This window comes from Giraffa tippelskirchi, chromosome 8 (assembly GCF_054371585.1).
Source record: "Giraffa tippelskirchi isolate mGirTip1 chromosome 8, T2T-mGirTip1v1.2.pri, whole genome shotgun sequence".
Classification (NCBI taxonomy): Eukaryota; Metazoa; Chordata; class Mammalia; order Artiodactyla; family Giraffidae; genus Giraffa; species Giraffa tippelskirchi.
Genome location: NC_137282.1, coordinates 125974454 through 126001231, shown reverse-complemented (window position 1 = coordinate 126001231; position 26778 = coordinate 125974454). Strand labels below are relative to the sequence as shown.

The window sequence follows — 26778 nt, the reverse complement described above, 5'->3', positions numbered from 1 at the left end:
GCAGTCTGAAACCTGGAGGCTGTCAGAAGTCACAACCACACGCCTGGATGCGATGTGTGAGGCCCTCAGGATAATCTCTCAGGTCCCACTTGAACTGCTCTGATCAGTGACTTCAAAGGCGCCTTTCTGAAAAGTCAGTGGTTCTCCAACCAGGCTGCCCCTTCTAGTCAATGGGGAGCTATAAAACGCAGATTCTTGGACTTCATTCCTGGAAATTTTAATTTCCAGGAGAAATCAGAGGCCTGAGACAAGGCCCAGGAAACTACATTTCTTCCAAAACTCCCTAGTGAATCTGCCAGCTGAGTCTTGTCTGGGAATCACCGGACTAGACACCCCCTGGGACGACTCGCAACAGGGCTCGTCTGCACATCTGGCGGCTGTGCCGGGATCCCACGGGCCAGCACTAAGTGCAGGAGGGGAGGCTCAGCGGGGAAATTCCGGGCATGCTCCACAGTCAGTGCCGAAGAGCCTGGGAGACAGCCAGCCGATCCCCAAGACAAAGGCAGTGCTGGAAGGTTCTCTTGGGCACAGTGATCTGGGATGCTAACCTGTGAAAAAGAGGTAACAAGTGCAACTTGTGGGCTTTCCTGGTGGCTCAGTGGTGAAGAATCTGCCTGTAATGACAGAGACGTGGATTCAATCCCTGGGTTGGGAAGATACCCTGGAGAAGGAAATAGCAACCCACTCTGGTATCCTTGCCTGGAAAATCCCATGGACAGAGGAGCCTTGCGGCTACAGTCCATGGGGTTGCAAGAGTCAGACATGACTTAGCGACTAAACAACAACAACAGTGCAACTTCTGCTCTGGGAGGTCAAAATAGAAATTAGCTCCTTCCAACGACACACTCGAGCCAGCAAGCTTTGCAGGCGCCAAGGAGCAGGAAGCAGAAAGGGATGCAGTGTGGTGTACGTGTGGCCGAGAGAGCCCTGGGTCTGAGTCACAGCTGTGGGTTCGAATCCCTACTCTGCACCGTCGCTGTCAGTGGTTAAAGACAGCACCCTTGCTGCTACTCCATCCTTGAATCCGGCTGGTCCAGGATCTGCTCTGACATGTGGCAGGGGCCCCCACTCAGATGGCTGAGGGGACGAAAACCCAGTGTTCTAACAAATAACCTCCTCACAGAACCCTCTGACCAGGAGCTCCCGCTTTGAGAGACGTTCTCGGCCAGGCACACGTCTCCACACACCAGGTCTGGGAACTATTTACAATCCCCTGTAACTGGGAAGGACCCTTCCAACAGGCACCCCGCGTTCCAGGATGACTCACCATCCCTCGCCTCAGCCGCGTCCCTCTGGCCTCTCTTCTTCCCGTTACAGTGTCCTCTTTGTTCTGGCCACCTCGGGGCAAAACGTCAACCTCGCAGGCTCCGCTGTCTCCCTTCAGCATCCAGGGAGAGGCCAAGACTTGGCCTCCACACCTCTCCACTCCACCCGCCGCCCAAAGGCACGGTCCTCACGGCAGGCAGCCCTGAGAGTGCTGCCCTTCAGCTTGCTAGCTGTGCGCCTCACACGAGTCTCTTAACCTCTCTGGGGCTTGGTCTCCTCAGCTGCAAACAATATACATCAGTAACACCTTCCTTTTGAGGTGGTTTCCCAGATATGAGTCAAGAAAACACAGCCAAAGTACATAGTACAGAGAAGGCGCGCCATACGAAGCGACTGTTACTACAGGCCAGAAACTTTCCCCCTAGGTTAATACAGACCTCTCCTAACCTAAGTCTCTGACTGGGTGTCACTCTCCATTTTGACCCCTCTGGTATAATCCGAGCAGGTTAGTCGTCCTAGATAAGAGCTACCACCTTACTCTCCTGCCCAAAGGCCTTCCATGGCTCCCATGTTCTCGCATCAGTGTCGGCTTCCCAGCCAGGCCTGTAAGAATGTCTACCTTCAGGGCTCCACCCCATCCCTTGGCACCCTCCAAGCCAATCCCATCCTCATGGCAACTTGCTATCGGAGGCAGCCTTCTAAAACAACTCACAGAAACACCCGCCTTCTAGTATTCAGGCCCTCGTGTAATAGCCTCCTCACTCACAAACACTGTCAGATCCTAAATGTTGTTTAAAGCTGAGGCTGGGAAAGATTGAAGGCAGGAGGAAAAGAGGATGAGATGGTTCTCGATGGTATCACCAACTCAATGGACAGGAGTTTGAGCCAACTCTGGGAGATGGTGAAAGACAGGGTAACAGGGTAGCCTGGCGTGCTGCAGTCCATGGGGTTGCAAAGAGTCAGACATGACTGAGCGACTAAACACCACCAAAGTTCTGGGGTAATCTGTTATGAAGCAACAGATAACTCTCCTGATTTCCCCAATCACATCAGAGCTGTTGCTCTTTTACTCACAGTTGCCTTTCCTACAACATCTCCGCCTACCACAATCCTGCCCAGCCTACAAGGTCCACCCCAGACGCTAAATTCTCACCTTGAGCCTTTCTTAGTTCAATTCAGTCGCTCAATCGGGTCTGACTTTTTGCTACCCCATGGACTGCAGCACTCCAGGCTTCCCCGTCTTCAGGCTTTTGTCAAACCAGCTTCCTCTCCCACACTTCACCACGGCATCTGTCTCATTGTATCGAAATCAATCTGTTTGTTTTATTCATGTGCAAAAATATCTGTCAAGGTTATTCACGGCAGCAAAAGACTGGAAATCACCTGCACGCCCATCAATAAACGAGAGGATGGCACACTCATGCAAGAGAGGAGGGAGCAGTGAAAAGAATGAGGAAGCTCCAGGCGTACGAACATGCAAGGGTGGACAAGACACAATGCGTGAAGGGAGGAGCAGACCAGCGCGCACGGCAGACAGTCATCTGTCAGTTAAGGAATAATGTCAGAACAGAAAAGAGATAAGTAGGCACACATAAACCAAAGTGGCTGAGACAGCTGCCTCAGCCAGGGGTGCTGGGCAGCTGAGAGACAGGGGAGGGAAAGAGGGAATACCTTCTGAATTTTGTAGCATGTCAACAATTTTCAATTCAAGGGACTTCCTGGTGGTCCAGCAGCTAAGACTCCTTGCTCCCAAGGCAGGGGGCTTGGGTTTGATCCCCAATCAGGGGACTAGACTCCATACTCTGCAACTAAGAGTTCGCATGCCACAACTAAGACCTAGGGCAGTCAAATGAATAAATGTAATAAATAAATATTTTTAAAAAGAATTCTCAATTCAAAAATAAGCAACTCCTAAGAAAAAGCTTTCCTGTTAAGATCAGGAACAAGACAAGGATCTCCACTTTCACCTCTTCATTCAATATTGTACTGGAGATTCTACACAGGGCACTTAAGTGCGAAAACAGAAAAGTTATCTGGGTTGGAAAGTAAAAAGTAAAACTATCTCTACGAGCAGAAGACATGGTCTGATACATAGAAAATCCTAAGAAATCCACTTAAAAAAAACAGAACTAATAAATAAGTTCAGTAAGGTTGAAGTATACAAAATGAATATATAAAAATTAACTGTATTTCTATACACTAGCAATGAAGCAGTAAGTCCAAAAGTCCAAAGTGTCTAACAAATACTAGAAGCAAGGACTTCCCTGGTGGTGCCGTCATTAAAACTCTGTGCTCCCAAAGCAGGGGTCAGGGTCTGATCCCTGGTCAGCGAACTAGATCCCACATGCTGCAACTAACAGTTTGCATGCCGTGACTAAACATCCTGCACGCTACAACGAAGACTTGGCACAGCCAAATAAATAAATAATAAATAAAATAAATATTTTTTTAAAAGTGTACTAGAAGCACAGGATAGAGACAATGAAGGAAAATAAATAGAAGACTTCCTGGAGACTCCAAAACATTTGTCTTTAGCAACTAAGGGCTCTGCAGAAATTAAGGAAAGAAGACAAATACCTAGATATATTCTGGTGATACAGGGGCTTGCCAGCTGGTGCTAGTGGTAAAGAACCTGCCTGCCAACACAGGAGACATAAGAGAGGCGGGTTCCATCCCTGGGTTGGGAAGACTCCCTGGAAGAGGGCATGGCAACCCGTTGCAGTATTCTTGTTTGGAGAATCCAATGGACAGAGGAGTCTGGTAGCCATAGTCCATAGGGTTGCAAAGAGTTGGATGCGACTAAATCGACTTAGCACACATCCTGGTGATGTATCTTGAACTCCAAGAAAAAAGAAAATTCTTACATCTTTCAGAGAAGAAAAAAAAACAGATTACTTACAGAGGACTTAGAATCCAACTTCACATTGGATTCTTCTTATCCACTATTCATACTGAAACATGGAAAAGTAACCCCAAAATTCTGATTCCATATTCCACAGTGCTATCAATCAAGAGGGAGGGCGTGCGCAGCTTTGGACAGTGCTGCTGGGTATGTAAAATGGTTCAGCCACTATGGTAAACAGTATGGTGGTTCCTTCAAAAATTAAAAATAGATTTATTGCATAACCCAACAATTCTACTTCTGGGTATGTACCCAAAAGAACTGAACAAGGGAAAATGAACAGATATTTGTACATCCAAGTTTAGAGCAGTACATTCACGATAGCCAAAAGCGGAAACTAACAGATGAAAGGATCATCAACAGATGATATACAAATGGATGATATACAGATGGGTAAACAAAATGTGGTACATTCCTACAATGGAATATTATGCAGCCTTAAAAACGAATGAAATTCTGACACATGCTACCACATAGTAAACTCTGAAGACATTATACGTGACATTAGCATTAGTGTTAGTCGCTCAGTTGTGTCTGACTCTTTGCGACCCCATGGACTGCAGCACGCCAGGCTCCTCTGTCCATGAAATTCTCCAGGCAAGAGTACTGGAGTGGGTTGCCATTCCCTTCTCCAATAAGTGACATTAGCTAGTCACAAAAGGACAAATACTGTATGACTCCACTCATAGGATGGATTTAGAGTAGTCAAGTTCATAGAGATAGAAGGTAGAATGGTGGTTGCCAGAGGCCTGGGGGAGGGGGAAATGGAGAGTTATTATTTAGGGTACAGAGTTTCATTCTCGCAAGATGGTTTCCAGCTTTTTCTTTTGCCATGCTGTGTGGCTTGTGGGATCTTAGTTCCCCAATCGGGGATTGAGCCCAGATCACAGCAGTGAAAGCTCAGAGTCCTAACCACTGGTTCACCAGGGAATTCCCATTTTTGCAAGATGAAAAAAGTTCTGGAGATGGATGGTGGTGCTAGTTGTCAACAATGTGAAGGTACTTAGTGCCACTGAACTTACATTTAAAAAAATGGCTAAAATGACAAAATTTTTGTTATGGATGTTTCACAATTAAAAATAAATACATAGGATTCCCCTGGTGGCTCAGTTGTAAAGAATCTGCCTGCCGATGCAGGAGACACGAGTTCAATCCCTGGTCCGGGAAGATCCCACAAGCTGTGGAGCAACTAAACCTGTGCTCTAGAGCCCAGGAGCCCCAGCTACTGAAACCTGTGCGCCCTAGAGCCTCCGCTGTGCAACAAGAGAAGCCAGCGCAGCAAGAAGCATGAGAACTGTAACGAAGAGCAGCCCCCATCTGCAACAACAATCCAGCAGAGCCATAAATGAATAAATACAAAGACAAGAAAGACAACAAACAACAAACAATAACGGGTGAGGGCATGATGAAGGCACTTCAGAGAACAGTTTGGTAGTTCCTCAAAATATTAAACAGAAAGTTACCATATGATCCAGCAATTCTACTCCTATAAATAACCCACCCCAAAAGAACTTACAGCATATCCTTACACAAAGCCGGTAAATGAGTGTCCACAGAAGTCAAAAAAATGGAAATAACCCAAATGTCCATCACCCGCAGAATGGATAAACAAAAAGTGCTATACATACAATGGAATATTATTCAGCCATAAAAAGGGATGAAATACCATCACATGTTAGAGCATGAATGAACCTTGAATACATTATGCCAACTGAAGAAGCCAGACACAAAAGGCCGCATATTGTATGATTCCATTTATATGAAATGTCCAAAACAGGGAAACCCACAGAGAAGGACAGCAGATTAGTGGCTGCCAGGGAATTGATGAGGAGAGGGTGGTATCAGGAATCAGCACTAATGCGTACAGAGTTTGCTCTAGGGCTGACAGAAATGTTATGGAATTAGATAGTGGCAATGACTGTACAACACAGTCAATCTACCCCAACCACTACAGTGCATACATTAAAGAGGTGAATTTTATGTTATGTGAGGTGTACTTCAATTTTCAAATGCCCCAGAAACGTACAGACGATAAAATAGAAGGAACTGCTCCCACCCCGCCTCGTGGCCCAGTGATTCAGAATCCCGGCCGGGCTGCACCCTCCTGCCCTGCAGGGCCGCCTGTCCTTCCCCTCCACCCAGGCTGCTCGCCAGGCCTTCACCTCTCCCTCGACTCCCCCCTTTCTGCCTCGTGGGCAAGGCCTGCCCCTGCCCCACTGAACCCATGCCTCTCCCGGCAGGCGCCCACCATCACTCAGCCCCAGCCAAGCGGGTCTGGAGGTTGAGACCGCAGCCCCTGGGGTCACTCCAGAGGAGCTGCCCCAGGCCCGGGACTGCGGTTATGAGCGTGTGTCAGCTGAGGGATATGGTTTCATGTAGGAACTTAATTATAGCTCAGGGGTGGAGGAGGGGCGAGGAGCACCGCAGGCTTCGAGGGGCCGCACGGGAAGCTGCTCTGCTCTGCAGCCCAGGGGCCGGCCGCCAGGTCTCACCAGGACTGGGCTCCACAGGAGAACACGCGTGACCCAGAGAGGCCCATAGGGACACACAGCTTACGGAAATCATCCTGTTCACAAGCGTGAATTCCTGGCCACCCCACCATGAAATAGCAGTCTGTGGGCTAACCAGAATGGTCCAGAAAAAAGCTGAGATGCCAAGTGTCACCTACCCTCAGGGCTCAGAGGTCTCCTCCTCACCTAATGCCAGAGACCCCATTTTATTCAAGAGGAAGTGAAGAGGAGGGATCGTTGTTCCTCCTAGAACACCCCAGCTTCAATTTCCCCCCCGGCTCTGAGCTGTCGTTTTAGAATGGAATCTGAGCTGCCAATTCTGAGGATGCCGGGGACATCTTCCCCTTCTCTGAGGATGTTGGGGACATCTCCTCCGATTCTGAGGACACTGGGGACACCTCCCCCGACTCTGAGGACGCTGGGGACACCTCCCCAGGCTCTGAGGACGCTGGGGACACCTCCCCAGGCTCTGAGGACGCTGGGGACACCTCCCCCCGGCTCTGAGGACGCTGGGGACACCTCCCCCGGCTCTGAGGATGCTGGGGACAACTCCCCCGACTCTGAGGATGCTGGGGACATCACCCCTAATTCTGAGGATGCTGGGGACATCTTCCCCGACTCTGAGGACGCTGGGGACATCTCCCCCGATTCTGAGGATGCTGGGGACGTCTTCCCCAAGCCTGACTACGTGCTCAGATCCCCACCCACTGCCCAGGGAGGGGCCGCGGAGCAGGGTTGGTAGAGCAGTGTGGCTGGGTGTGTCAGCCCTGTCAAACCACCCAGCCGAGGCACTGCCAGGTGGGGAAAGTAGACAGGCAGAGGTTCACGGATAGAGCAGGGCCTGGGTGCAGGAGTGTGTCCCTTCAAGATATAATTCCTTCTCCCTTATTTCTGGCCCATATCCAGGCCCCTAATATGAAACTTCAGACCTCTTCCTGGCCCCCTTGGTGGCTGCCTCAGAAGTCTCTGCAGCCACCTGACCCCTCCGCTCCGTGCAGCACGCAGCCTCTTATCGCTGCTGCACGGCAGCCAGGGGCCCAGGCCCTCCTGCTTGTCACTCTCCCCAGACCCCACCCCATCCTGGGCATGGCCCTTCCCATCTTCACTCTGTGTACTTTTTTTCCTGAGCTCTTGAGAGGTTTTCCTCTGAAAGCCGTGAAAAGAAACCTTCAGACTGGAGGCAGTATCCTTTCCTGAGTTTGCACAGAAGGAAAAAAAAGGCAGAGGGGTGGGGAGGGAGGGCAGAAGGAGGATGGATGGGGAGAGGCAGAGACACACCTCACATACCTCCTTGCCATCCACCCTTCAAGCAACTACACCAATAGATGGCTCTTTCCAAACGCCTCTCTTTGGGCAAAATGCCTCTTTGCTCAATCACAAAAGGCAAGGAAGGTCAGAGAGCAGAGACATAATGAAACCACCCGAAAAACGGGAAAGGCAACTCATAAAACTGAGAAACAACAGTTTTGAAAGAAAAAGATTAGGTATACACAATCGTACCAAAATCTTAAAGAACATAGTCCTTCGCTTGTGAGAGATTGTTACTCACATTCTTCACCAAAAGATAATATTAATTGATAGATGAATGAATGAATGAATGAACATAGATCAAAATTTATAGCAGTCACTTACAGATGGCGTAATTATATTTGATTTTTTTTGGTCCTACCTCTTGGCTTATGGGATCTTAGTTCCCAGATCACAGATTGAGCCTGGGGCCACGACAGTGAAAGTGCTGACTCCTAACCACTGGACTGCCAGGGAATTCCCTAGGAATGACTTTTAAAAATTTTTTTTGAAGTATAGTTGATATACAATATTATATTAGTTTCACGTATATAGCATAGTGATTCAGTATTTTTGCAGATTATACCCCATTATAATTTATTAGAAGATAACGGCTATAATTCCCTGTGCTATACAACATACCCTCGTTGCTCAAATACTTTATATATAGTAGTCTGTATCTTTTAATCCCATGCCCCTAATTTGTCCTTTCCTCCCTCCCCTCTCCTCTTTGGTAACCACAAATTTGTTATCTGTATCTGCAAGTCCATTTCTGTTTTGTATATACATTTATTTGTACTTTTTAGATTCCACATATAAATCATGGAGTATTTGTCTTTGACTTATTTCATGAAGCATAATATTCTCTATGCCCATCCACGTTGCAGCAAATGGCAGAGTTTCATTCTTCTTCTGGCTAAGTAACGTTCCACTGTAAACATACACCCTTTTTCTTAATCCATGTATCCGCTGATGGGCACTCAGGAAGCTTCTCTATCTTGGCTATTATAAACAGTACTGCTACGAATATCGAGCTGTAGGTATCTTTTTGAATTTGCGTTTTTGTTTTTTCTGGATATATACCCAGAAGTGGGACTGCTGGATCATCTGGCAGTTCTGTTTTTGGTTTTTGAGGCACCTCTACACTGTTTTCAGTAGTGGCCGTGCCAACTGACACCCCCACCTACAGTGCAGGGAGCTTCCCTTTTCCCCATGTCCTCTCCAACATCTGTCATTTGTAGACTTTTTAAGGACAGCCATTCAGACAGCCCTGACGTGCTATCTCAGTGTTATTTTGATTTGCATTTCTCTAATAATCAGTGATGCTGAGCATCTTCTTGTGCCTGTTAGCCATCTGTATGTCTTCTTTAGAAAAATGTCTATTCAGGTCTTCTGCCCATTTTTTGATTGGGTTGTTTGTTTTTTGATATTGAGTTGTATGTGCTTTTTATATATTTTGGGTATTAACCCTTGTTGATCACATCATTTGCAAATATTTTCTCCCATTCTGTAGGTTACCATTTTGTTTTATTGATGGTTTCCTTTGCTATTTAATTAGGCCCCATTTGTTTATTCTTGCTTTTATTATTATTTGTTTTTTGTCTTAGGAGACTGATCCAGAAAAATACTGCTATGATTGATGTCAAAGAGTATCCTGCCTATGTTCTCTTCTAGTTTTATGGTTTCAGGCCTTACATTTAGGTCTTTAAACCATTTTGAGTTTATTTTTTTATATGGTGTGAGTGAATGTTCTAATCTCACTCTTTTACATGTGGCTGTCCAGTTCTCCCAGCTCCCCTTGTTGAAGAAATTGTCTTTTCTCCATCGAACAGTACATTCTTGCTTCCTCTGTCATAGATTAATTGACCACAGGTGTGTGCATCTATGACTGTTTTTTCCCTCAGTAATAATCTGTATCTTCCAATTGTTTACAATGAATAACCATTATTTATATAGTTAAAATATTTTAAAATAAATTAAAAATCACACATAAGACAAATTCTTGTGCTTGAATGCCAGCTCCACATCCAAAAAAGTTTCCCAAATTCCCACAATCCTGGCTTTTGGTTTATGGGGATAGCCAAGAGAATTCCATGGACAGAGGAGCCTGGCGAGCTACAGTCCATGGGGTCACAAAGAGTCAGACATGACTGAGCGACTAACATATATATATATGGGCTTCCCTGGTGGCTCAGATGGTAAAGAATCCTCCTGCAATGCGGGAGACCTGGGTTCAATCCCTGGGTTGGGGAGATCCCCTGGAAGAGAGCATGGTAACCCACTCCAGTATTCTTACCTGGAGAATCCCCATGGACAGAGGAGCCTGGTGGGCTACAGTCCATGGGGTCGCAAAGAGTCAGACACAACTGAGCGACTAAGCACATACATATACATACATACATGAAAAGTGAAAGCTGCTCAGTTGTGTCCGACTCTTTGCGACCCCATGGACTATACAGTCCATGGAATTCTCCAGGCCAGAATACTGGAGTGGGTAGCCTTTCCCTTCTCCAGGGGATCTTCCCAACCCAGGGATCAAACCCAGGTTGGCCACATTGCAGGCAGATTCTTTACCAGCTGAACTACAAAGGAAGCCCACATATATTGGTTACATCTGATTAATTCCTAAGTCCCCAAATACAAGTTTCCAAAGGTGTCTTTCACGGTTACTAGCAAGTTCAACAGCTTGCTGGTGGCAAGCCCCTCCTCTAAAACCTCAGGCCCAACCACCTAGAACCAGCCAGCAGTGACTGCACCCATAGGACATAGGCCCCAATCCTTCCAGAGCTCACACCCCAAAGCCAGAGCCTCAGAAAGCTACAAAAGGAAGCATAGGGCTGGGGGCCCCTGACGTCCTCAGGCTGGACGATGCCTCACCTGACTTGGCTGCCTCCTCCAGGGCCCAGGCCAGGGAGGGTGGGGGTGACCCTCAGCCAGCTGCCATGGGAATCACCCAGCAAGGTCCCACCGGAGTCAACACCCGCTCCAGCCAACACTTGGATGCAGAGAGGAAGACCAAGAGTCTTGAAGTTCTGTTGAGTTCAACCAGCGTTGACTGGCATCCCATGGGGTGTTGGATGCTGACAGTCCAGAGATACGCTAACCATAAAACACTGAACAGTCAGCAAGTGGGATCTCCCTGGTGATCCAGTGGTTAGGGCTCCATGCTTTAACTGCCAGGGCGTGGGTTCAATCCCTGATCAGGAAACTAAGATGTGGTAAGCCACGTGGTACGGCCAATAAAACAAAACACTCAATGAATGTCTCTTTTGTGCCTCAACATGTAATTTTAAAAGCAATTTTAATCCTGAAGTCCTCCCTGAGGGGTAAGGTCTATAGTCACCTCCCCCATGCTACAGATGGGGAAGCCATCCAGGGATAACGTGACTTGCCCAAGGCCACTAGCAGAGCCAGAATATAGTCCCAAGCAGTCTGGCTCTTAATCAGCACCTCATATTCCCTCAAAGTTCTTATCCTCAGACACCGCCAGCAAGTGCCACATGCTACTTCCTTCCTGCTCTGCTCTAGGTGAAAGCCCATTCCCTTCTGAGAAGCCAAAGAAATGAGGAGTGTGGCTGTCCCCTCTCCAGAACCCTGCACCTACAGCTGGGCGGAGGAGCGGCCATCAAGGCCCAGTCCCCAGGGTCCAGCCAAAGCCCCCACTGAGATGCCCCTCAGGGCCGTCTCTCTGATTCCGAACACCTTCCCTGCACACCAACCCCTGCCTCCAGTGAGAAAGTGGGAGCAGAAATAAATATAGCTCTCCTAAAATAAACCAGGGATGGCAAGGTACAAGAAAGGAGGAAAATGGAATGCCACTGCTGCCTTGAGACCGGGAAGTTCTCCTGGTGTAGGCAGCGCCAGTGCTGCTGAGCAAGACAGGTGCCCGAGTCCCCTTCTGCCTCTGCTCCCAGCCTGCTGATGCAAACTGGCACTCACCCGTACACACCTGGAAAGCCCAGGCTAAGGGGACGTGAGCATGGAGGGCAGAGTCACTGAGCTGAGGACATGGGCACCAAAGGGCTCAACCCTAGCTCTATCGTTTGTCAGCTGTGTGACTTGAGCGAGTCACTCTGCTTCTCTGATCCTATACCTCCTCATCCAATACCCAAGTCCTGCAGGTTGTTGTGACGGGAGTGAGCTCCTCCACAGGGTAACGCCTGGCCCAAGGGAGACTCTGAACAGAGGCAATTTCCCTTCCTCCCTTCTCTCCACGTGTGCACACCTGGGCCATCTTCTTTCTCCTCTTTCACTTGGCTGAAAGCGGGCGGGTTTGTCACCGGAGCAGGGACTGCTTTCGGCTCCTACAAGTCCCTCCCACCCTCCATGCCTGGCCCAACAGTTGGCTGGTTATTCTTATGACTCTAGGGGACTTGCTCACTGCCTTGGGGCAGATCCAGGGAGTCACTAAGTACCGTCATTCTCAGGGCCTCCTCTGCCCGCTGACCTGAAATGAGGCTCTGCAGGGGGCCCCAAAGCCTGCCAACGCTCTGCTTTTGCTCAGAGACCAACAAGAGGCTCTGCTGTGCTCGAAAGCAGGGAGTGTTCTCTAAGGCAACGTTAGTTTGGCCGGCCGGGCAGGTACTTTCCGAAGTGGAAGAATTGGATTTGGCCAGTCACCCCTCTGAGGGGAGGCCCTGCTGCATGGTGATCAAATAAGCAGGCTTCAATCCCTTGGGTTCAAATCTCAGCTCTGCCACTTAGCTGTGCCGCTTCGGGCAGCTTTCCTATCCAGTTTGAACCTTAGCATTCTCATCTGTAAAAGGGTATAATGATTTCTACCTCTCAGGGAGGTGTGGATGAAACAAGGTACCGTGACGGGATGTGATAAGCACAGTGCATTCGACACATATTTGACTCAGCTACTGGGTATCTACTGACGTCTGCTGGGGATGGATAGGGGCTTAGACACAGGTGAGCCCAGCTCTTGACGAGGCCACAGTCAGGGTCAGAGCCTAGCCTGCAGCCAGTCACCCCACCATAATACACCCCAGCACGTGCCAAGCCAGGGGTGTGAGAAGGGAGCCTTACTAGACCCCCCGTGGAGGGAGCAGGGAGAAGGAGGCAATTGAGAGAAACCGCCAAAGCCAGAAATCTCGGTTGTTTCCACTGAGCCTCAACCAGAGATGGCGGCCCCAACTGGGAAAGGGGTCCTAGAGGGAACACGTCAGCTTTCTGACTGCTCCCCCTGAGGTGCCTTGCCAGACAGCTCTGTGGTGGGCCAGCTCCAGCCCCGCTCTGTGGGGAGAGGGCCACTCAGGCTGGCCATCGAGTCTCCCTTCCATCCAGCAAGTGCCTGGTGAGCCTTTCTGCACAAGGCACTGGCCCCGACAGCAGCCAGCTTCTGGGAAGAGCTTTGATGTGGCTGGTGAACACCCATCAAGGCTGACATGACCACACAACGCAGGCTGCTCCCCTGTGACTCAGCAAGGTGTCTGACTCATCCATCCACAGGGTGGGTGCACTAGTTCTTTCTCACAATGGAAGCAGAAAGCAGAAAGCAGAAAAGAAGGCAAGGGTCAGGCTGCAGCACACGGGCAGAAGCCCTACGAATACTGAAGGCAGCTCATGAGAGGTACCCCCTGGTTATCCACGAGGTGCCCATGGTGGGAGCACTAACGTGAGTCCAAAACACACGGTCCTGGCGGTGCAGAGGACAAAGCCACCCTGGGCTGGCAGGGGCAGGGGCAGGCCTGATGGCACGTATGTCCACTGGGTCAGGGAATGGGCTAAAAAACAGACAAAATCTTTTTCTAAAAGGTGACCCACTGCAAGGATTATAAGAGGCAAACTATAAGTAGGTGCTGTAAATACAGTGGGGTGTTAACGAGCCAAAAAAGTCACAGGAATCACACGCTGTAACAGCATGTAAACAGGACTAGATTAATACAATTTTGACTGGATGCAGTCTGCAGTTTGGGAATTTATTTACCTAGTGATTTTCTCTTGGGAAATCAAAGTTATCATTGGTCAATTTGACTTCTCATTTCTCATTTTTCAATGGCAATCAATTTGGTGCCATTATTTATTTACTTATTTATTTATCCTTTTTGGCTGCACCACATGACCTGCAGGATCTTAGTTCCCTGACAAGGATCGAATCTGTGCTCCCAGCAGTGGAAGCATGGAGTCTCAACCACTGGACTGCCAGGGAAGTCCCATGGTGCCATTACTTAGAACAGGTTCTGGACAGAGTCACCTAGGACTAACTCTAAAATCAGGGATGTAGGCATGAAGGATTTAATCCGTGAAGACAGTCTGTACCCGACCTCCCAGTGACATCAAAGCTGACAAAATGTTACTTTGGAAAGTTGCCGGAGCACCAGAACTGTCCTGGGTCACTATCTAGGGAGAGTGACTCAAGCTGGGCATACTAGACGTTCTGGAATCTGATTCTTCGAAGTCCCAGGTGCACGGTGAGGACGGAGCAGAGGCAGAGTCCTGAGGTCTGGAATGGCCACTACCAGGAGAGGGAGACTCAGCGGCACAGGGACCCGGGGCCTGTGAGGCTGCGGGCCTGGGGGACAGCTGTAAATGGGCAGGGGACCAGCTTGCGTGCTCCCCCTCCCCCTGGGAGCCCCCAGGCACCCACCCGGCTGAGTGTGGGGACAGAAGCAGGCTGAGGTGCTGCTCTGGGCGCGGAAGGGCCGGGAGGCGAGGGGCTGTTAAGAAAGCTCCCCACCAGGAAGGTGGCGGAGCAGGGCGGGCGGCAGCCTCGAGGCCTGGATGAAGGGAGGGAGGACCCTCAGAGGCCACCGGGACCTGCCTGGTGAGAGCAGCGGACCCACCTTTCCCGGCATACAGCTCCAGGCCTGCACTGCCAGTGGAGCTGCTTTTATTATTCAGAAAAAGGAAGGTGCCCTTCTCCCTCTTCTAGTATTTTAAGCTATGTTTGCCTGCTGCTATTCCACTGGTATGATGTGGCAAATGTTCTACAGAAAGGAACTGAGGACACACACACAAAGGCAGAGAGGTGGGGAGGGGGGAGGGAGGAAAGGAGGAAGGGCCCACCTGGAGAAATTTTCACAGCATTTCAGGGTCGCTGGCCTTGGCCCCAGGCGTGTCTCTGATCTCCTCTCCTACTCTCTTCCTCCCTCACTGCTCTAGCCACATGACCTCCTGACTCCTCCTCTAACACACCAGCCAGGTTCCTGTCTCAGGGCCTTTGCACTTCCTTTCCCTCAGCCTCTAAAACACTTGCCCCATATGGCTCACTCTCCTCTTTTGGCTCAAATATTACCTTCTTGGGGAGGCCTTCCTCAAGCCCTCTATTTGAAACTGCCATGATCTCTTTCCTACTTTATTTTTTGATATAGCATTTCTCACCATCTGACATGCTATTTACTTAATTCTGGCTCCTCCCCCTTCCCCACCACAACTACCAGGAGAGCAAGAGATCTGTTTATCTGCTTTGTTCACTCCTTCATTCCCAGTGCCTGGAACAGAGTCTGGAGGGACCCAGTAAATATCGGCTGAATGAATGGGCGGAAGAAGAGTGGAGGGGAAGAGGGAACCAGGGTCAGATTTAAACTAACCCTGGATTCTCAACAGTCTGAATGAAGGTGTGGGGTGAGTTCTAAAAGCAAGGAGCACATACTATCTGAGGCCTTCTCTTTTGATCCCAAGAACTCCCGAAAAGGTTCCCCCAGACAGTAAGTAAGTAAGTAAGTCAGTAAGTGTTAGTTGCTCAGTCATGCCAGACTCTTTGCGACCCCATGGACTGCAGCCCACCAGCTTCCTCTGTCCATAAGATTTTCCAGGCAAGGATACAGGAGTGGGTTGCCATTTCCTTCTCCAGGGGATCGTCCCAACCCAGGGATCGAACCCGGGTTTCCTGCACTGCAGGCAGATTCTTTACCACTGAGCTACAGACAGCATATTGCTTTAAATATTAGTTTGCAAAAAGGCTGGACCTAGAATCTCCAAGTGCCATGAAAGGGATGCTCTACAACTGCCTCAGAATAAGAACAAGGGTCAGCCAAGTCACTACCTGTGCTTGGGAGATGGATAAGCCCTGTAGTAGTTTCCTGTTGCCACTGTAACAAATCACCACAAACTCAGTGGCTTAAAACAAAACATTTATTCTCTTAGGATTCTGAAGGTCAAAAAACCAAAATTAGTTTCACTGGACCAAAGTCAAGGTACTGGCGGGCCACACTTCCTCCAGAGGTTCTAGGGGAGCATTTGTTTCCTGGCCTTTTCTAGCTTACACAGCTGCATTCCGAGCATTCCTTGGCCTCTTCCCCCATCCCTGGAGCCAGCAGAGCATCCTGCTGCAGTAGTCACATGCCTTTTGTACCAGAGTTCCCTTTGCCTCCCTCTTCGAAGGACACTTGTGGTTGCCCTTAGGGCCCACCAGGATAAGCCAGGATGTGTGTGCTGTGCGCTCAGCTGCTCAGTCGTGTCTGACTCTGTGCGACCCTATGGACGGTAGCCCATCAGACTCCTCTGTCCATGAGATTCTCCAGGCAGGAATACTGCAGTGGGTTGCCATTTCCTTCTCCAGGAGATCTTCCCGATCCAGGGATTAAACCAGCATCTCTTACATCTGCTGCATTGGCAGGTGGGTTCTTTACCACCTGCAAGGGAGGTAAGCCAGGATAATCACCCCATCTCAAGATCCTTACCTGAAAAACTCATTCTGCCATATGAGGCAGTGCCCAGAGGGCCCAGGGCTTATGGCCTGAATATCTCTGGAGGCCATTACTCAGTCCACCACCACGGAAGGCAGGTGCCAAGAGTATGGAAGAAATTCAGACCAATGGTCTATAGGAAAGAAGAGTCAGATCTGGAGTCTTGGCAAGGTCCTAGATCAGGGTCCTTCTTTTGCTCTAACTGCATGCTATTAATTAGGGGGGTGGGGAGTTATTTTCATGCAACTGAGCACTTTGGCCTTTGGAGGGCCTTCTTAGAAGGGAAGGGTAGTTTTCTCCTCTCCAACCTGAAGTTCCCAGGGGACCATGCAGAAGTCCATCTCAGGATGCACATGCTGAGGGTCAAGGGAACCCAGCAGGGTCTCTGGACTGTCCCAAAAACCTTTACAGGAGGGGAAACTGCAAAGAAATGACCTGGCTAGATGAACAAGCTCAAGATTGGGATGGCAGGTAAGTTTTCTCCCATGAGACCTGCCTTGGGAGGAGGGCTGTGAGAACCCATCTGAGTCTAGAGAGGAGTTCCAGATCAGCTGGTGATATCTGTGGTGATATCTGATGCCAGGAAGGGCCAGGTTAACAACCGTCCGAACGCTGCATGTTACCCACTCTGCTCCACGTGGCACCTCTGGGAGCTACAGCAAGGTGGCTTCTGCCCAGACATCAAAAGACACGGAGAAGCAAAGCGAGAGAAACACAGCTGCCCCAGGATACGGCTTTACACCCGGGACACAGTCCCTCTGCTGTGTAGCACCACACCGTTTCTTGGCTGGAATGTGCTGCTTGTTCCCCTCAAAGCCTTCAAGGGCTCAGGGAGGTGACGGAGGATGATAAACTTCCACTGTAAGAACGATATGCTTATCTCGTGGGTTTTATTGATCCACTGGGTCACCAGTGGACCCAGCTGGCTAAAAATATTTAGTAGGGAAATGACGGAGGAGTGGTTCTTAACCAGGGGTGACTTTGTCCCAAGGGGACATGTGGCAATGTTTGGAGACATTTTAGATTTTCACCAAGGTGGGGGGGGGGTACCACTGGCATCTGGTGGGTAGAAGCCAGGGATGATGCTTGACATTCTACAATATGCAGACAGCCCACACAACAAAGAGGTACCAGCCCAAAATGTCTACAGTGCTGGGGCTGAGAAATCCTGTGCCAGAGAAAACAGAACTAGAGGTGAAGAAAGCAGAGTGACGGTCACAAGCAAGGAATGAATGCTTTATGGGATTAAGGGAAACAGTAAAGGCACACCTGGCCTGCTTGTTTGGAAAAAGGGATGATCAGTGAGCTCTGGGTTCTGGCAAGTTCAAGGACAGCCTGTCTGGGAGGCGAGTGGGCCCGCAGACAGCTGTGTATGCAGAGCAGCTTGCCTGGCCCCCGCTGCCAGCAGGAGAGCAGAGTTGGTGTGTGCTTCCAGCGGAGTGGTAGCCAAGAAACTCTGGGCCACTGAGGTCACAATTCTTGGATGAAGGAAGTGCCAAAAGCAGTCATAAGATAAGGACCAAAGAGTTATAGCAGGTTACAAAGGAAAGCAACAAAAATCTGTTTTTAGGTCCCTAACAATACAGTAATAAAGAAATGAACTGAAACATGAGGTCATTTTCCCATAGCACCTGGGAGACTCTCCCTTCAGGATCCATCTCTGGGGGAACTGTTTCAAAGCTGTATCGCTGTGAGCTGTAGATGATTCGGGAAGGGTCTCGGGAGAGCTGCTGAGACGACACCAAGGCCTGGGAGAAGTCAGGCTTTGCAAAAGGGACACGAAAGGAAAAGAAGGGCAACATACTGCCCAGAACTCCAGGAACTACTGAGGAGCAGATGAAGACTCCCGTCAGTGGAGGAGGGACCTAGTGCAGGAAACCACTTCCTCCTGAGATCAGTGCCCCGGAGCCTGGCTCGGAGAAACCAGCACTTACAGAGGCTCCTCAGTCTCCAAGTCACAACCCTACACACTGAGCGCTAAGAGTCACATCCAGGTCTGCCCAACACTAATGCCACTCCAGCACTTCCCTAGGTGTCTTCTTGGTCGGAAAAGAGCCACAGACACAGGTCAAGGGCATGAGGTGCTTGAACTCGGCAGCCAGGGCCCAGGGAACTGCGGAAGCAGCCAGCCCCTGCCCTAAGGCTGGAGACCCGTGAGAGTAGTCTTAGCTGGGTCTCAAGCAGTTCCTCCAGCCTCATCCTCCATTCCTCTGTTTGCTGTTTCCCCCCTCAACGCTCTTCTTTTCCCCTCTTCATCCCTCTCCCTCCCATTCTTTCATCTGTCCCCTTCTTCTCACTCTTTTCCTCACTTCCTCTTGGTTGGTGATACTGAAACTGTCAGTGCTGTCACATGAAGCTTTATCTTTCCTGCTTCTTATTTGATAAATTATGGAGAACTTTTTAATGTGTCTTGCCAATAAAACCTAAATCCAGCTGCATTCTAACTGGTGTATTAGCATCCCTAAACGACGTGTGTGTGTGTGTGTGTGTGTGTGTGTGTGTAAACGACGTGTGTGTGTGTGTGTGTGTGTGTGTGTGTGTGTGTGACTCCACCCAGGCTCTGTGTACTTAATCTGTGTGGCTGGCAGCTCAAAATCAATTAATTTCAACAGCAACCAGAGGAACTCAGATTATACATGAGGAAGAATTTCCTCATACTTACACCACTGTAGTAATCTCCTATCTAACCTCTCTACCTTCATTCTTTCTCCATTTAATCAACCTTTGTGCAATATTAAGATAATGACTCCTTGTTCTAAAACTATCAGCAGTCACCCATTGCCCAAAGAACATGGAGTGCAGATTTTCTCACCTGGCATTCAATGGCATCTATCAAGCCACTACAAGTTTCCTAACAGTGGTTTCCAGAAATGGAAATTATGATAAAACACACTTTTCTCCTGTGAGTATTCATCTACAGGCCAGGTTATCTCACAGAAGGAATGCTAAAAAAAAAGCAATACCTGGGCTCCATGGAGGCCTCTCTCCCTCCCAATGAAGCATGTGTCCTGTTGTTCATACTCCTGTGCAGCCCTCTCCTGAATCTGAACCGGCCCTATGACCAAGAAAACACACAGTGACATTGTGTGACTTCCAAGGCGAGGCCCTAAGAAACCTTGCCTGTATCTCTCAATACACTCAGTCTTTGTATATTTCTGCTCAGAACAGCTGCCATACTGTGAGAGGCACAGGGCACATGGAGAGGCCCCGTGTAGGTACCCTAGTCAGAACTGAGCATCAAGTGCCATGTGAGTGAGCCAGTGTGGACGTTCAGCCCGCTGGGCGTTCAGATGACTCCTGCCTTGGTCTCCACTTGACTACAGCAACATGAGATACCCCAAGTTAGAATTACCCAGCTGATCCCAGTCAACTCACAGGATCATGAAAAATAATAACGTGCCAATTTCACTTAAGAATATCCTAGATGAACCAATAAAAAACTAATTTTATTAAGTCAAGCCCCTTGAGTGCATGTCTTTTTTTTTAGGCTGTGCCATGAGGCATGCGTGGCCTTAGTTCCCCAACCAGGGATTGAACCTGTGCCCCCTGCAGTGGAATGGCGGAGTCTTAACCACTGGACCACCAGGAACTTCCCAAGTACATGTCTTTTAAATATCCTTTGTAACAAATCAGGAGTTCCAAGACCATTTCAAAGAAAAGCAATTGTGCAATTGTTTGAGTTGCAAGCTAAACTAGCCACTTTTTTTTCCTTCGTAAAGTACCATTTTTTACTTGAAAGAAAAGAATAACAGCCAATTAAGTTATGATTATTTAGAATGGGTATTTAACAAACTTTTTCTTGAAAATGAAGTGAGCTGTCACTTCAAGAAAAGAAATTGACAGTATGTTACCAACAATAAAAAAATCAAGCTTTCAAGAGAAAATTCAAATCACAGGAAACTTGTATCCACCACTGTGAGCTTCATAGCTTCCCAATACTTGAAGGATAAAATCAGTGGTCTGAATATGATTTACTGATGCTGTAAAATGAAATATGTCAAGACTTAGAAAATATATCTAACTCATTGAACCAATATTTCCCAAAGACCAAAATAAAAGATCCATTCGAAGTGCAAGATGGGCCAATGGATTATAAATGTCACAAAGTATGAGAATTTTGTTGATAAGGTTTCAGACTCCACATTCCAACTAACCTTTAAGAAACTACCACTTGTCCAGTTTTGGTACAGTATTAAAGAAGAATATCCATAATTATCTGCAAGGGCTATTAAAATACCCTTCTCCTTTTCAGTTACCTATCTGTATGAGGCCAGATTTTCTTCATATTCTTCAACTGAGACTGTACTTCAAGAGACTAAACACAGAAATAGCTGTGAGAATCCAGCTCTTTTCCATTAAATCAGACATCAGCAAAAATGTACAACAATGTCCCTCCTCTCAACATTTTTGTTTTGGAAAATAGTTATTTTTCATTAAAAATGTCATTTGTGATCAATGTAATGGTTTTATTACTATATTAAATGAATTCATAAATTAGTAATTTTTAAAACTGCCTTGGTTTCGATTTCCAATACAGTAAACAAAAGTTCATGACATTCTTAACAATTTTTAAGAGCATGAAGTTGACTTCAGAATAAACCAGCCTCCTTTCAAGATGGCCAATATGACGCCCAGTTTCTTTAGGGACAAAGCCAACCCTCACGGATGACTCGCTCCTATCAATGAGTGTCCTTGTACAGCACATGTTTTTAGTACTCACTGGCTCTCAGTGCTCAAAAAACGTTTTTATGCATATGTCCAGGCCATGGGGACAGCTAAGGACCATGTCTGAAATCATCTGTCGCAGCATCTCGCCCCAGAAAAGGGCCTTAGGTGGGAAAGACTAAGATGACAGCACCAGTTTTTTGAGATTAACACTGAAAAATCTGATAAAGCTACAGCCTCATCTTTGCCAGTGGAAACTAAGAAAGAAAACTTCCAGCTTGGGCTGGGAGCTCAAAGTTAAGAGACGAATAGGACAACTGACTCTGGACATGGACAGTAGCTGCCACTGTGGCGAGCTGCTGCTCAAACAAATGACCAAGCAAATCAAGTCAACGCAGCAGTTCTCCCTGATTATGGGGACCTTCTCTCTCTGCCTTCTCTCAGAGAACCTCAGAAGTCCTCCCAAATCTTCCTCCTTCCGCGTTCACATTTCCTTCAGAGAAAAAGACTTGGTATGGGATTAATAGGAGGGGCCCTTGCTTGAGACCTTCCTGCAAGATCCACAAACAGCCTGACCACCCCCTAGACTGACAAGACACATGAGCTCAGCACCCTGTTTGGCAACAGGAAAACCCACGGGGTGTTAGAGGCAGAGGAAGGGAAGTGAAACCCATAAACAGCTATTAAAACTACTGAGCTTCAGAGATTAAAACAAATCAAAAGGGAGCCCCACATTTCCCCTGGCCCCCAGCAGAGACCCCACCATAGCCAGGCTGCCAGATAGTTGGAACAATGAACACTGAATTCCATGGTGCTCCCCTTCTGAGAGTTTACAAAACCTGCCAGGCATCCTGAGAGCCAAATAGGGAAATAGCAATGGGAAGTGTGGAGCATTGTTCTGACTCTCCTGAGGACCTGATATCCCAGCAGAGATGTTAGAAACAATTCTACGTATCACGCCCAGCTCTCACATACATGCCAGCAAACTACGGACCCATGAACAGGGACAGAATATGATTTCTCACCATCATCATTTTCCAAGTGCCTAGCAATATACTTGGCACACAGCAGGCACTCAAAGATGTTTGTTGCATAAATGAAAGAGAAAGATGCACACCATCATTGTGGCCTGGCACCCATATGGACAGAGAAGAAAGTCTGTACCTTTATTCATTCAATATTTACTTAGCATCGCCTCTGTACCAGACACTGTCCTAGACACAACAGGAAATAAAATAAGACCCCACCCTTGTGGAGTTTATGTTTCAGTGAGTGTAAAGGCGAAAACCTTAATGCTCCTCAAAAAAACCATGTAAGCCACAGCTTCAATAATTATTTAATTGACTACTGTCACTACCAGATGCAGTGACAGGCGCCTGGGATCCGGGACCCCACGCTAGGGAAATCACATCCATCAGCTGTCAGAGGCCCCGAGGTAAGAAAGATAGGATTACCTCTTTGGTGCATCTGTCCTCATCTGTTGGTGAACAGAAGCCACTGCGTGAGTACCATGTGCGTACCCCAAAACACCACACAAGGCTGCAGGAGAGAAAGAAACCCCATATCTTTAACTGAGAGGCACCGGGGGTCAGAAAAACAGCTCTGATGCATTATAACGAAACATGAGGGCTCAGAGGGTGCTCCCAGGGCAACCTGGCTCCTTCTTTGTCGCTGACACACACCCTGAGATGTTGTGATTCTGAGCCTGAGTCAGCAAATATTTCCCAATCCTGGAAGTCATCGGCTCATTTCCAAGTCAGCAGACGCCGGCTTTGCTGCTTCTATCAGGTGGGTGGGAGCAGCTGGCAAGGTGAGGAAGAAGCTGGAGTCCAACACTCCCCACGGGTGGCAGCTCATACACGGAGATGCCCTGAGTCATACTTGACTCCTTGACCAGAGCCCAGTGGAGACAGCACTGGAGTCACACCCTCATCACCAGCCTCTGAGCCATGAAGGCCAAGGACCATGTGCCACGGAAGAAGACCTGTGTATCTGAAACCTGATGCGAGGGGCCGTTTTCTCCATGCCAGGCTCAAGCATGTGCCCAGCTCTCCTGACATCACCGAACTCGGCTACTGCGAGTGGCTCCTCCCTCCGGATCCAAAGGCACAGAGGAAGGCCCTGTAGTTTGGCTTCCCAGCCTGCAGGTAGCACCCTAGCAGGTGGGCCTCAGTGACAGACGACAGCTGAAGCCTTGAGCAGCGAAAGGGCCAGCCCCTCCTGAGAGAAGCTGCAGGACACGCCGGGAGCCGCAGGCCCTGGGGACAGCTTGCACAATAGCCAGGACAGCAGCATTCTGGCCAAAAAAGAGGCCTACAAGCTTCCCAGGCCAGCGCCCAACACTGGCTGTCCTCTCACCAGGCCCTGGGGAGCAGGCTCTGAGGGACCACAGGTAGGACTGGAAGGCTGAGTGGGGGCAACTCTTCCTGAGTGCGTGGAGGAGGAAAGCAGAAGTGGAGAGGCGAGGAGAAAGGCAGGTGAACAAAAGAGCGGGTCACTGAACTAAGGGACTGCTGGGCTACCCCATCTGTGGGATAATGTCAGGGGCCTGTCTGCCAAGCTCTGCAAAAATCACCAAATGGGCCCTTGGTCATGGATAATCATGACTACGTACCCAGAAGATGACGGGGTGAACAAACTGCAAGAAGCTATCTGGCCAGAGCTGCTGGTGCCCAAGCTGCTCCACAAGGACTGGGCCTGACCTCCTCTCAAGCCCTTCTCACTGGCCGCCTCAGTGGAGAGTGCTACCACAGGGTAAGCAGGCAGAGGAGCAGCAAACAGCTCAAAAGAGTTGGATAAAGTCCCGGGGAGCCAGAGGCTGGACGAAAGGACCACCAAACACATGACCCCAACTTCATCAGACGGACTCACCAGAGGGCTGTTTTCTATAGTAACAAGGGACCCCTTTTGGTCCTGTCTGCCCAAATCCTTCCCCTAGTGCTACTTGGGAAAGGGGATTGGCTCAGCCTTCCACAGCCCTATTCCTCTCACAGAAAAGGGTCTGTGCACAGGAGGACTCCAAAACTTTAAAGTTTGGTCTGGCCGATTCAGTTGGCTCTCCACCACAGCTCCTGAAGGCTGCCAATGCTGTGTTCAATTCTGGCTCAAAGGCAGGGAGCACGATCCTCAAAAGAGGAGACCTAGAAACCCAGAGCCAGGTGAAACAACAGGCTTTCATTTTTGAACCTGCGAGTGGGTCACGCTTTCAGAATCCTTCAAGAGCAGACTGTACAGAAACAGAGGGTATGTTATTTCCTGAACATCTCCCGAGTCCCTGAGAGGACTAACACCAAATAAAGGAGCTCAAACTGAACACATTTGTGATGAACTTTCACCTTGGCAAGAAGGTTAAACATCCAGATGCACCACGAACACGGTGGGTTCTCCAGCCTCAGAGAGGACGATGCCTGTGACTGGAAGCAAGGCAAGCTCCTGGCACTGTCTTCCTAATGCAGACCCACAAACCGCTCAGGCAGATACGACCTGATACCCTCGGCTATGCCTGGGCAAAGGGAACAGAACCTCAATGTCAGCCTCGCTCTTGGAGCCACAGGAAATGAAGCTCCCAAGTAAAACAGAGGGAGAAAAACCTTCAGGAGAACTTGCTCAGTGATTTGACATCAGAAGCCCAGAACACACTCAGTAAGTTAAGAGATGCGTGAGGGAAAAATCAGCAGGTGGTTTGAGCCACCAATAACAAAAGGGATAGATACCTGCCAGCCCCAGGGCTATCAGGCTGGCAATCTATTTCAAAACTTGAACAGGAAAAAAATGTTCTGGAGCCAGTACAGAGGAAACAGGTTGAGGTCCACAGGCATTCTCTGGAGACTTCTCTTAGCTCTCTGGGATGGGGCATAGGGTGGAGGGTGGGAGGAAGGGCAGAGACAGGCTGGGGTATCATGGTTTAAATGTGTATAATATGTCCAGGGTGTAAAGCCACAAAGCCCTGTTTCCTGGAAGGGGAAAAGAGCTGGAAGAGGCCTCCAACTACCCCTGGCACACACCCAATTCAGCGGCTAGTCTCTCCTCAAGGGTTCCTGGAAGTCAACAAACCCATAAAGAGGAAGTACTCAGCTGAGACTGGGAGAATGGTCTATAAATTGGACATTATCCCTGACGCAACACCCTAGTAAATTCTCCCACACAGACACACGTTATATTCACATTCAGAGCCTTACTTCAATCAAGGGGCTGCATACCCTACCCCACGGGGATCTCATCTGTGGGTCATGGGAAAACAAAGTAGTGTCTGGAGCTTAATGCTTACCCCAGAAGCAGAGGCAAGGAACTGGGAGGGAAGGGGAGGTGGATGACAGGAATGCAGGGGACAGGGCTGACTAGAAAGAAATCCTGAGAGCGGGGCAAAAAAACAGGGCTTCTGCGGGGAACCAGGGTAGGAGAGGCTTAGGCAGACAGGGATTGAAAGCATGGGCTGAAAAAGCCAAGGAACAACGTGGGAAAGCTGTGGGGGAGGAGTAATACTGGGGGGCGGGGGGCAGGCAATTGGGGGAAAGAGAGGACGGGGATGGGGAAAGAGAGCAAAGCCTGGGAGGGCAAGGATAGGAGAACGAAGACAAGGATGACGAGGCGGGGGTGGGCGGAGAAGCTCTCCAAGGAGACCCTGGGAAGAGAGGGTCAAGGCTTTGGAGACACCAGAGAAGAGATGGAGGAAGAGATGAGAGTCAAGGGTGGGAGGGGACCCAGAGCCTGCGACGCCGGCTCTCAGAACACAGAAGTGGGACGAGGCGAAGATACGAGGCCCAGAAGGGAACGCAGAAGTCTGGGGGGCGGGGGCAGGAGGCCCACGGTTCGGGCTCGAACAGCGACGGGCGTCCAAAGGCTGGGGGCGCAGCGGGGCGGGGTGCCCGGAGAGCCACGGACGGCCGCGGCCCGCCCGGCCCCGAGCGACGGGAAGCGACGGCCGCCGGACCCCCTGCGCCTCTCGCCCCGCACTCCACTCCCCGCCGGGCCTCGCGCCCCAGCCTCGCGGCTCGCCTCAGCCCGGGCTCTCCCGCCTCCGCCGCTCCGCCGACCCACTTCCCAGGACCCGGACTGACCTGTCCCGGCTGCCCCCGCGCCGCCGCTGCTGCCGTCCCGCAGGCTCCGCAGGCGCCTCCGGCTCCTGCCAAAACTTTTCCCATTAATCCCCGGCTCCGCGCGGCGGCCGCGGCGTCACACGCTGCGCGGCCCGACCCCGCCCCCGCCAGCGAGACGTCACCGGGCCGCTCGTCCCCGCCCCCTCTTTTCCACGCCCTCTTCCGCTTCGGCCACGGCCAATCACCGCACGTCTTGGATCCGCCCCCTGACTCTGCCGCTCCGCCCACCGCACGCGGCGCCGGGCCCACCTGCAGCGCCCTCTGGTGCCCAGGGAGGAGCTGGGGCGGAAGCTCCAGGACCGGTAAGACACGTCTGGCAAGTATCACAGAAGAGGATTGGAAGTTGGAAGGGAAGGTAGCAATTATCTTAGTATTGCCTCCTCATCCTTCCAGGGAAAAAACAGCCTCAGAGAAGGTGT

The 26778-nt window shown here is 49.6% G+C and overlaps 1 protein-coding gene across 2 annotated transcripts in view; it reads right to left on the bottom strand.

Moving 5' to 3' along the window:
* Nucleotides 1–26465, bottom strand: part of PPARD (peroxisome proliferator activated receptor delta) — an 84139-nt gene extending 57674 nt beyond the window's left edge. For both annotated transcript variants that reach the window (XM_081520141.1, XM_081520140.1), the window contains exons 1-2: nt 26321–26465; nt 22718–22802 (exon numbers count right to left, since the gene is read on the bottom strand). The gene's annotated coding sequence lies outside the window, so the exon portion shown is untranslated. The remainder of the gene's footprint in view (nt 1–22717; nt 22803–26320) is intronic.
* Nucleotides 26466–26778: the final 313 nt, after the last annotated feature.